Source organism: Coffea eugenioides, chromosome 8 (assembly GCF_003713205.1).
Source record: "Coffea eugenioides isolate CCC68of chromosome 8, Ceug_1.0, whole genome shotgun sequence".
NCBI classification, from domain to species: domain Eukaryota; kingdom Viridiplantae; phylum Streptophyta; class Magnoliopsida; order Gentianales; family Rubiaceae; genus Coffea; species Coffea eugenioides.
This window is the reverse complement of record NC_040042.1, coordinates 16,002,720-16,015,107: the sequence shown is the minus strand read 5'-3', so window position 1 is coordinate 16,015,107 and position 12,388 is coordinate 16,002,720. Positions and strand designations below refer to the sequence as shown.

Here is a 12,388-nt window from a genome sequence, read left to right as displayed (position 1 = left end):
TTAATCTGTAAAATGTCATCTAACGTTTGTTGAAAAAAAAAAAAGAAAAAAAAAAAGAACATAAGTTCAACAAGGAGAACTTGACATGCAAGCAAATTTTTCCTTTCTCCAAATCCAATTTAGCTCCTGTCACCAACCAATGTCCTGGATTATCCTGAGGCCATTTACACAATTGTGAAGTATCTACAAACTTCAACAGCTTTTGTGTTTGCACCGGCACCGGCGGCCCTGTCGGATAGACCGCAGAATCCACCACAACTGCGGGCATTTTCTCCTTATCCAAAGTACCGGAAATCGACGTGCTTATGGCTGAGAAAATGCTCCACTTGATGGAGTTTTCCGATGGACATTGCATCCAATTTGATTGAACAACACAACAATTTGAGACCTTATACTCACAGTCGAAGATGTAGCACTGTTTTTGATGATTCTTTCTTAACATGGATTTGTGGCCCGGTAACAATGAATGCTTCGTCTGTTTTTGTAGCCCATTTTGGATCATATCTCACAGGGGCTGTGCATATATGTGAAATTTTTTTCGATTGAACTGCTTCCAAATATCGATTATCGGTCATTGATCATTGATCTTGTCTTGGAATAATACTGAAGCATTTGATAAGTGTTGCAGATGTATTGCTAACCTGATAAAAGTCCAATTTTTGATAAATAAGAAAGCTAACCAATTTTTATTAATCTAATTTCAAGGTTGATCACATATCAATGCAAGTACAAATTATAAAAATACAAAAACACAAATTAATGTTTAAGTTGTATATATATTTTTGTTTAATATGAAAATCAATAAACTGTTGCACAAAAAACACATACAAAAAGATGAATTTGTGACATAATGTACAATGAATTATAACAAAAAAAAACACTAAGTAATTCATAACATGGATATCAAGAATCTGAAAACTTAAAACATTAGTAATAAATTGCTTCTTCTAATTCACCAGGAAAAAATATAACCATTATTATTATTATTTGTCAGAAACCACATTTGAGAAGCCAGAAGCCAAGAATTCTTGGTGTTTGATGTTGGCAGGGAATTTGATCCCCCAACCAGCGCCCCAGGAGAGACTTAAAGGTCCTCCTGGTTTAGGAAAAACAGATAACCATTAAAAAAATTGACTGAAGTCTGTATGCTTTATCCATCTATTATTTTAGTGAAGTTCTAAAATTAAAATTGACCACAGTTTGTTTTTTTTTTTTTTAACTAAATACAACCTCTTTGTCTAGGCTACTAAGTACAACTTCATTCATTAGTGCATACATTCACCAATATTGAGATTGTCAAGCAATACCTGTTGCATTTCATACCCTCCAGGTACAACCGCATTCCCGTTACAGGTCTCTTTCCAACTATAACCTACAGCAAAATTGTCCCATTAATTCATATACAAATTATAATCACCAATGAGTCTATTTAGTGTACAGTTATTCTTTTGATAACAAGAAGATGGGTTATATATTATAATATGTATTAACTTTTTATACATTGACAAAGTAATAATTTTTTTTTACACTAACAGTTTTGAATATATGTCATATGTGCATGATTTGAATTTTAAATTTGAATTTATATTATACGTCATGATCTAAATCTGCTATTACAAATAAAATTATATACTGACAGTGTATAAAAAGTTATCTTCATAATATTTATATTTACTAAAAGGAGAAAAAGATAAAAATAATTACCTTAGTGGTGCTGACACAGAGCTTTGGGCCCATGAAGTTGAAATGTAGAGTGCTGTTTTGTCGAGCCTTGTTTCTTGTTGGCCCAAGAGGAAGATCGTTATGAACTGGAGCCCAAATTTTGTGGGCTTGGAAGTCAAGAAAGTGCTGCAAATCATTAATCGGTGGTTTATCTGCAGATTATGCATTTTCAACACCAGTTATTCACTAATGACTTCAAGCCCAATGGAGTGGAAGCTTTTATACTTTTATTTGTCTTCTTCTCTTCTTTTTTTCTATGTGGAAAAAGATCCATTTTCAATTTTCATTTTGTCGTTGAATATATAATTTTAACCCAACCCATGATTTATGCAGTTTTATCAATTACAACACAACATTCTCTATTTCCTCAAAATTCCCACAAAATCTATAAATTACTAATTCTTTTTTTTTTTATAAATTACTAATTCATGCATGTCAACGAATTAAATTAAAATTATACAAAAGCTAGCATATAGATGTAATAAAATGAACTTACAACGAAGATAGAGGTTGATGGCATGTGACAAGAAGCCCTTGCCAGGCACACCTTTGAGAAGAGAGGTGATGGGAATGAAATTGAAATGGATTGCATCTGGCATTGATGGAACTGTTAGAATCCACTCACAATGAGTACTAGTAGAAGTATCACCACCCCTTTTTGAGCATACAACTGTTATTCCCTGCAGAATATATTCATACCACAGGTTGGACATATAATTCAATCAAACAGTGTTTTCATTTCTTAGTATTTTGATCTTTAACAGCAAAATGAGAACACTGCAGTTTGTGTGATTTTTCTTTTTTTTTCCTTTTGTAAAATACCCTGAATTTGATTTTCTTTAATAGTAATAGTTTGAAAGTTCCTAAAATATTAGAAAACTACAATTTTGGGCTCTTAGCTTTTCAGTTTTCTAAGTTAATATGTCACATTTCCTTTGTCAATTGTTAATTTAGTCTTTCAATCGTCTCTAATGCACTGAATTTTTCAGTAATGAGGTATGCGAGATGGAGGGACCAACTAATTTACCAACTTTTGAGAAACTAAATTTCTCTAAATTTAAAGGGACCAGACTAAAGATAACCTCAGATTTCAGAACTAAAGCTCCAAAGGTACATTTTTGTTCTTAACATACTAAAACTTTCCTTAGTGTTGCTTCAAAAAAAAAACTTTCCTTAGTGTGTCACATTTTTCCAACCATTCTTTTTTTTTAATCCTCCCACCTTTCTCATTTCCAACTGTCAGCTATAAGATTCGAACTATGAACTTAACAATGAAGAAAACTCTAAGAGCTCTTTCATGTTACATTCATATTTCCCGCCGTGCTTATTGGGCTAATAATTTTTTGTTCCAAGACCAATCAGACAATTCACGGTTATAAAACCTTAAGAAACCACCACATTAGCTGCCTTATGGAGTCTTGAAGAATTCAAATACCTGATTGTTCATTCAAGATCTTGAGAATTCACTTCTTTCTAGCAATTTTGTGAGTGATCCTTGAAGAAAATAGTCATGGGAATAGAGTGCAATATTTTGGAAAAAAAATTATAAATTGCTTCCCAGACCTGAAGTTTCTAGGAATACTAACTAAATTTACCTGAAGTTTCTAGAAATGTTTCTAGCTGACCCTATAGCTGAGATTCAAATTGATTAGCACAATCACATAAGTAGAGGGAGACTATTGGAGAAACTAAATCTTTGTTTAATAAACATGTCTCCTATGTAGGGATTTCCAATGCTGAGTCAGGACTCACACCCAAACCCGCTCAGCACGCCAATTCTTCTCTCCGTATTATTTTTATTCTTACCATGTAACCCCTTTGAAACGCTAAATATGCATATCAAGATTGTGAAGATTGTTCCCTAGCAGTCAACTTTTCATTGGCAGGTTAATGGAGACCGATTATCCAATTACTTGGTAATTAAAAGGCTACTCATCTCAAATTCTTAATTTCATGCAGAGGATTAACTCCCCTTTGCATTTCTAAACTCGCACCACTTTCTCGCTTTGCACCTCTAAATTTATACCACTTTCTCACTTTATACTCTAAACTTTAATTTTGAATACTTAAACCCTAAACTCTTAATTTTAGATACTTTGTAAGCTAAACTGCCAAGTTTGTCCCATTTATGTCCAATCAATATTTATGTTTGTAAAATTAATAAAATAAAAGATAGTAGAAATTAATGACAATATACCGTTTTGTCCTAACTACGATTTCCTTGCTTTTCTGACCATTTTCAATACATTATTGTTGATTTATATTGGCTTCAATCATTAATATTATAAATAAAATTAATGAGATAAAAAATATTGCAAATTAATAACAATGTATTGTTTTATTTTTTTATGATACCTTAACACTTTTTAACCACTTTCAATACATTATCATTCATTTGTTAGGTCATCTATACCGTTAATTTTACTAAAGTTGTCATTGATTGGATTTAAATAGGATAAAATTGAGAACTTAGGATGCGAAGTATTCAAAATTGAGAGTTCAGGCATAAAGTGTTCAAAATTGAAGTTTAAGGTACAAAATGAAAAAATGATATAAGTTTAGGGGGTGCAAAGTGGATTTAGTCCTTTTTCGGAATCTCATTATCTATTTTTGCAATTCAATCTTTTTGGATTGTTTACCGGCCCAGTCAAATAATGCACGGGAATAACAAGCCAATCAGCCATCAGAATGGACTAGTTTAGAACGCGAAAACTTGAATTCATGATTCGACAAACTTTTTTTTTTTTGGTATCCAAATTATTTGATTTGTCATCAACATACGGAACTGGTGAAAATTTGGAAATTGCTAGGACTAATATGCCTTCAGGGAACTTTAAAGACGAAAATTGTCCAAACCTCAAAACATTTGTTATTCCCATTTGACAATTTGTCAATTGGCTTGGTGATTTCCTATCAAACATTTTTATATTAATTTAAATTGCAAAAAAGGTGGAAGTTCTGTGGTAACGTAAATCAGCAAATCAACCAACTGATAGGGAATGAGCATTTCCATTAATTGACTTTAGAATATGTCTCCAAGAAATTTTCTTTTTCCACAAGAACTTACAGATTTTCCACAGCGTATCGGGACTTTCATTCACGAGTGGACTTGCACTAGCAGGACCCTGCACGTACCTCGGCTAGTTTTCTAAGCAGCTTATGAAAAGGGTGATGAAGTCTCGTTGAATGTGCTGAAGAATGCTTTCATCACCAGAGAAAGAAATATAGATGCACACAATTATTTTGAAGTATTCTCATGAACCAAAGAAAACTTTTTATCTTTAATCCCTCTGAAGAACAATCTAAAGATCATTTGCTTAACAAAATGTACTGATTGTTTTTTTTATATATAAATAATCTTGTATACACTATCAATTTATACATTAGCAGGTATGGATGCAGATCACGTACACAAGAATTGAAGTTCAAATTCGAATCAAATAACGTAGTATGCATCGATACTTGTTAATACATAAATTGTCAATTTTTGTAAGGTTAATCCTTAACTTAGTATTCAATATATTAAACAAAAGGTAGACTGATTGGATTTTGGTAGTCATCAATTTATGGTCGGTTGATTGTTGGAGACTGACTAATACAACCAGCCATTAATTGAGTGGTCAACTTTCCATGAAGACTTTTAGGTAGTCATTTTTATCAACAATTTCTGCTAGCATTTAGAACCGTAGTTGATGCTCGTCAACTAGTATAGATGAACCACTCAAATATTAGTACCCAAAAACGTCCAATGGGGCATCTTCTTGGTATTTCTTCATCTTTACTGCTACTGTTCTTATTCAGCTTTATTCAAGTCTCTAGCCAATTCTCATTTAGCAGCAGTAACCAATCTTATCATTATTTAGATCTTTACTGGTATATTGTACATGAAAAAATGTTAAAATTTAGCAAAGTCATAAATTTTGTTTGAAAAAGTAGCAAGCTCTATACAAAAAATAGGAAAATTCGTTTGAAAAATAGAAAGGTTTTGTTAATGATATAGTAAAATTTACTAAAAAAATGGTAGGATTTGTTAATGAAGTCGTAAGTTACAATAAATCTAGTAAGATTTGATATTTAAATAGCAAGTTACAATAAATAATAAAAGTTATTTGTTTTGTACAAAAACTTACTATTAATTATACCAAATTTACTATCACAATTTTGTCCCTAGTAAAATCTGTGATAGCAGGATAAAACCTATATGTCGCATCATATTAGCCAGTCATTTATAATTATGTGTCCATCAAAATGGTGTCCATTTATGCTCATAAACTTTTCGAAGTCTTGTGGTTAACTTCCATGAATTAGATGAATTGCATGATGCAATTGCAGAGAATCTTCACCCAATTGGAGACTTTTCCCTAACTACATGTATACAATTGATACGTCATTGGGAATTTTTGTTGTCAACCCGACAGGGATTGACTTTTTGGATAGAATTTTGAATTTAACGTCATTGCCCAATAGGGTGGCTCGATGCTAGGAAGTGTTTTCCTTCTAAAATGACCCATATAATTGCCGACATGAACAGATCATATAATTTGGTTGAGGCCCCTACAATAAGTGAAAGTATTGTTTTCCTTCTATTCTTTTTTCTTTTTAGCTTCATCTTCTTTATAATTTAAAAGCATCTAAAATGTTTTACTTATGAAAAATTTTATAATGCCACATTAATGTCAAAGAATGTCTTCCATGGAGAAAGAAATGCTTACAAAAAAAGATTGAGAAAGGATTTCTATACTTACATGTCCTTCAGGTGAAACTAATAAAGGTCATCCAATTAAGCTAATTAAGCTGTTTGTTGCACTATATGTAATTCACTTTACGTATAAATGCTTTTTGAATGCTCAAACTTCATATTCAATAAAATAAACTTTTGAAAGATCAAAATTTGATAATGAACAAGTACATAAAAAAAATTCAAAATCAACACAAAACTTTTTTGATAAATGTGCACCTTTTTTTTGTTTTTGTTTTTTTGTAACTATCCAACATGCAATGCAGACTACTGTTGATGTGATCTACAATTGACACGATCTAGACAATGAACAATGACGGTTTGGCAGCAGAAGTTTGACCCAATCTAATCCCCGAAGTAGCGAACAATATTGATACTATCTCAACCTACTACTTAACGAATTAGCGAACCAAACTATATGTAGAGGAATGCCACAACCAAGGAGATACTTGACTGATAAGTTCACTTGAATAACTTGAGAAAGATTCTCAAAAATTCAAAGAAACTCTCTTGGAAAGAGAAAAGTGACAACTCACGATTTTTATTGATTCAAAAACTGATCATGAAGGTCTCTTGCCTTGACTATATATAGCCATACAACTTGAAAACCCTAACTCGGGCTAGGATAGGCCTTTAGGCCGCTTCTACTACTCAAATCCACTATCTAATGGTCGGCCAAGACTAAGTGATTGATGGCCGACTTTAGTAACAAAAATAAATAACGAAAATAGCAAATAAATGACAAATAGGCCCTTGCTCAACAAGACCAAGTGAACGACACAACTTGAAACTTGAATAACTTTCGCATGTGAGATCGTCGTGGACTAGAGTTGGGGGAGAGAGCTCCGGATCATATCATTCCCCTCCTCTTGAAAGCAATTTGTCCACAAATCGACGGTGCGTTTAAAGGACAACAATGTTGGAAATAGATGAATGACTACTAGCCATGTTGCATGTCGTTTGGTCAACTTCATGAGGTTCTCAAACAAGGACATGCGCCAAGGTAGGAAAGACCTTGTGTAAGGCTTGTGAAAATTCCAGGTTGCAATCTAAAACTCTCTAATTAACCTTTGGTCATGGATTTGCACATTGGGACCTTGATTGTGCAAAGGTGTAAAATCCAGCCCTAGTTGACATTGATTTGGATCATCTTGCATGGATAAAATGGGAGCAACTTGTTGCATGGATGAGGCACTAAACAACTCGTGGAGGATAGTTTTGGGATCTTGCGTGACACACAATTTCTCATCTTCCAACATATAAGGTAGCAAACAATTGAATTCCACTTCATGAGGGTTATTAGCACAAGTTGAAGTTAACAAATTGAGCACTTGGCCACCAGCTTTTGGATGTGTGAATAAACATGAAAGATCACCACTTTTAGCTGGAATAAGCACGAAATCAGGTTGTAAGTCTTTAATCAAAATTGGAAAATTTTGGACAGCTTTACAACCTACAAAAAAAAAAAAAAAACCTTCAACTTGAGACAAATCAGAAATTGGATAAAGAAGCAATAGTACATCATCTACTAAATGGTAAGAACGTATAGAACAAGATTTAAGTACGAAAACTCCCTTTGACACTTCATTATTCCTTCCACCAATTGATTCAACTTGAGAAGGCATTGCTAGCTTTTTACACTTTCCTTCAAATACTGCATGAGAAATACAAGCGTTAGGATGGAAATTATATTCAAAAGAAGGTGAAGATGATGAATGAACCATAGGTAGCAAATGAGAGTCAAAATTTGGAATTCTCCCTTCATGGTGGGTTTGAATTAATTCTCCTATTGTATGGACAGATTTGAATTAAAATTGTTCCATGAGGTGTTCCCAAATAGATTTAACTCCTAGAAGACAGGCTCCATGGAAACTAGTAAATTGTACGAGTGACTTTAGAATGGAGCATGACATGACTAATTTCACTTGACTTTGCTTAATTTGCACAAAAGAAGAAACACTAAACAAAGCAAAGGTAAGTTCGTTAGGAAAACAATAAGCCCTCACATTTTTTATCGAAATCGGCTCACTTTCTATTTTTTCTTCCTTTTTACCACTCATCTCATCAGATTTTCTGTTCTCTTTTTCTAGCTCGATACCCTTGATTGTTTCCTCATTATCAACCTCCTCAACAAATGGTTCAATTGGATGAGATACTCCTTTGTTAGGAATAGGCTCAGCAACCTCCTCTTTGGAAAACTCACTTTGATAGCATCTATTTGACTCTATTTGTTTTTGGTGTAGAAGACGTTGATATGTCTCCCAAAATGACTCCTCATGAGATGGTTCAACTCTAGGTTTAGGCCTAGAAAATGTTGAATGAACCTTCTTATCACCTCTTGTATAAATCGGCTTTAAAGAGGTAGATTGCATGGAACCCCACCTCTTGAGAGATTCATTCTCTCGCTTGAGTTTATGTTTGTGTTTCCTCGACCATTGTTCCCAATCGTCAAGGTCGGTGTGCACACATTTGAATCACTAGACTCATTCGAAGATTGTTTCCCTCGAGATTTCTTAAAGGAATTCCTTGAAGTTTCTAGATTATCAATGCATTCATGGATTGTCTCAAACTTAAGATCAAACTTTCTTTGAAACTCCGCTAATATGGCATCTAATTTAAGAGCAAATTGAGTAATAGTCATTTCATCTCCACTTGCCATATTTTTTTTTAAACCTGCAAAACTCAACAAACGTTAGTCGTAAAAGGCCTCACTCACTCCCTTACGTGTTTCTCTCACTCTCGTGTATCGCTCAAGTGTTTAAAACACTCTAATACTCTCATTGATCACTTCTCAAGTCCTTTGATTGCTTCCTTTGAAGAAATCAGAATTTTCTCCAAGAAATCCAACCAAACTTCAGTCAAGCCTCACCCAAAATGTGGCATATAATTGCTGGGATTTTTAGGGTTTATTGGACCGTCAAAGTGACTCAAGGAATGCTGTGAAAACTTGCTAAAAATTTCCAGATTTAGTCCGCAAAAGGTAGCCCACGAATTGGAAGAGTTTGACTCCGACAAGGACTCAAGGACTCAATCTAGGACTAATTAAATCCTAGACTGATTTGGACTCTTTTTGGTACTACTAGACACGAAAAACAATCTGAAAAAGACTCAAAAACACTAATTTATAAAGCTGGACAGAATATTAATTTCGACCAAACAAGAATCAAGATGGCAGAATTTTGTTGGATCCTAGAATTACTCTTCACAATTTGCACTTGACTGGAATTTAGGCAAGTTGAAACAAAGGTTTCTTGGGTTGTTTGGGGAGGTTAGTGGCTGATTTCTGGTTTCGTAAAAGTGCCAAAAGGTTAGCAACTGAATTTGGTAATTTGAGTGCAACTAGGATTTGTTTTGCAAACCCAAGTCAACTTAGTTTCCAAATTCAAGTTGGTTTCCTTTTTGTTTCTTTCTTGTGATCCGATTTTGTTTCCCTTTTTTTTTCTTGCGTTTTGTTTTCTTTCCAACGTAATCAGATTTCTTTTTCTTCTTTTCAATTCGGATCTCAACAAGAAACAAGAATTTTGTTTTTGATTTTTGCACAATGTCAGCCCCAATTTCAAGAAACAAGAACTAGGGTTTGGTTTGTTCAAGATATGGTGATTTTGACTTCAAGAATTCAAGAACCCAAGAATACCAACCCAATACTTCAAGATTCACCCAAGAATTTCCAGAAAATTCAAGAAATTATCAAGATTCCCAAGAACAAAGGTAAACAGCCATCTTTGTAGTGCAATCCCAATACACTTTGTCAGAAACCCTAATTGATATTTGGACTTCAAGACAAATAGCGACCAGATTTTCCCTTTTTTTTGGACTAGACTCAAAACACAAAAAGATAACACACAAACTTTTTTGTATTCGGATGAACAGTACCACCATGAATAGTATGTGAACAGTACGGTGAATAGTAATAGGTGAACAGTACTCCAATGAATAGTACCAAGATTTTTTTTTTTGGTGACTCTCAACGATTTCAAGACTCAAGAACAAGATCACAAGACACCAACAAATCAAGAAACACGACACAACCAAGAATCAATCACGGACAACAAACAACAAGACGTAAACAACAAGAAGAAACGAAGAAACCCTAACGACTCAATTTTTTTTTTTTGACACAAGAATCTGAATTGGAAACAAGAAGATATGACTCAACACAAAAGAAAAGAAGGATATAACCTAGTGGTTGTCGACTAACTCTGATTACCAACTGATGTGATCTACAATTGACACATGATCTAGACAGCGAACAACGACGGTTTGGCAGTGAAAGTTTGACCCAATCTAATCCCCGAAGTAGCGAACAATATTGATACTATCTCAACCCACTACTTAAGGAATTAACGAATCAAACTATAGGTAGAGGAACGCCACAACCAAGGAGATACTTGATTGATAAGTTCACTTGAATAACTTGAGAATTCTTTCTCAAATATTCAAAGAAGCTCTCTTGGAAAGAGAAAAGTGATAACTCATGATTTTTATTGATTCAAAAACTGATCACGAAGGTCTCTTGCCTTGGCTATATATAGCCATACAACTTGAAAACCCTAACTCGGGCTAGGCTAGGTCTTTGGGCCGCTTCTAATACTCAAATCCACTATCTAATGGTCGGCCAAGACTAAGTGATTGATGGCCGACTTTAGTAACAAAAATAAATAACGAAAACAGCAAATAAATGACAAATAAGCCCTTGCTCAACAAGACCAAGTGAACGACACAACTTGAAACTTGACTAACTTTCGCACATGAGATCGTCGTGGACTAGAGTGGGAGAGGAGGGCTCGGGATCATATCAACTGTCCTTCATGCTTTAGATTGTTCTCATCTCATGGAAACCTTATTTACTTGCTTCTTTAACATAGACCTATCAAATTTAGGATATGTGACAAATTTTCAATAGGTTTGGTGATTTTAAGTCAAACATTTTAAAATTAATTTAGATTGCAAACGTGAGGGTCGTAAATCAGAAAATCAATTCCACAACCAACTGATAGAGAATCAAAATTTCCATTAAGTCACTACAAAATGTGTCTCTAAGGATTTTGTCCACAAGAAAATAAAAATTTTCCACGGTGGGTCACGACTTCCATTGACGAGTAGACTTAGACCCAGCGCATTCGCCAATTCTCTACCCAACTCGAAACGTTATATGTTGCCCGCCATGATCTTGAACGTTGTTTATTTAGTTTTTTTTTGCTTCTTATAATTTTAAATGCGCATTTGAAATTCTCGAAAAATTACTTTTTCTATTTTTATGTGAAATTTTTAGTTGTATTGCTAATGCTTACAATTAATGCTAACTAACAAAAATAACTGCTCATGTATATTGTTTTTCAGACAAAAGTTCATAAAACATGAATTTTCAAAATATAAAACTAATTTTTACAATTAAATATAACTTGAATTATTTACGCATACATATAGTGTGCTCCCATCACTAGTTCATATGAATAACAAAACATAGGTTAGGATTGATTTTTTATGAAAACGTAGGTATCCAAATAAAATTAAAATTCAAATATAAAATGAATTAATATTTCCATTTGTATGTCACCAAGGATTTTCCCCACAAGCACGCAAGGATTTTCCACGCTATCTTTCCCTTTCACCACGTTAACAAATTTTTTTCAACGAAGACTTGAAATCGTCGTCCTTTATCACCTTTGTATGGTTCCTTCCTACTTACCACAAACACAGAATCGTGAAGTGATGCTTTTGTAAGCGTACAAATGAGACCACCCATCTGAGCTTACTATATCAAATAAACCAATAATACCAAAGAAATCCAAAGGAGCATCATCTTCTTTGTACTTCTTCATCTTTACTACTACTTTTCTTATTCAGTTCAATTCCTATAACCAGGCAATTCCTATTTGCAAGCAGCAAACAAGCTCATAATTATTCAAATGTCTCCTGTGTTGAAAA

At 33.7% G+C, this 12,388-nt stretch overlaps 1 pseudogene; it reads right to left on the bottom strand.

The window, feature by feature from the left end:
- On the bottom strand, positions 1–12,282 carry LOC113780325 (annotated as a pseudogene).
- Between the last annotated feature and the right edge of the window lie 106 nt (positions 12,283–12,388).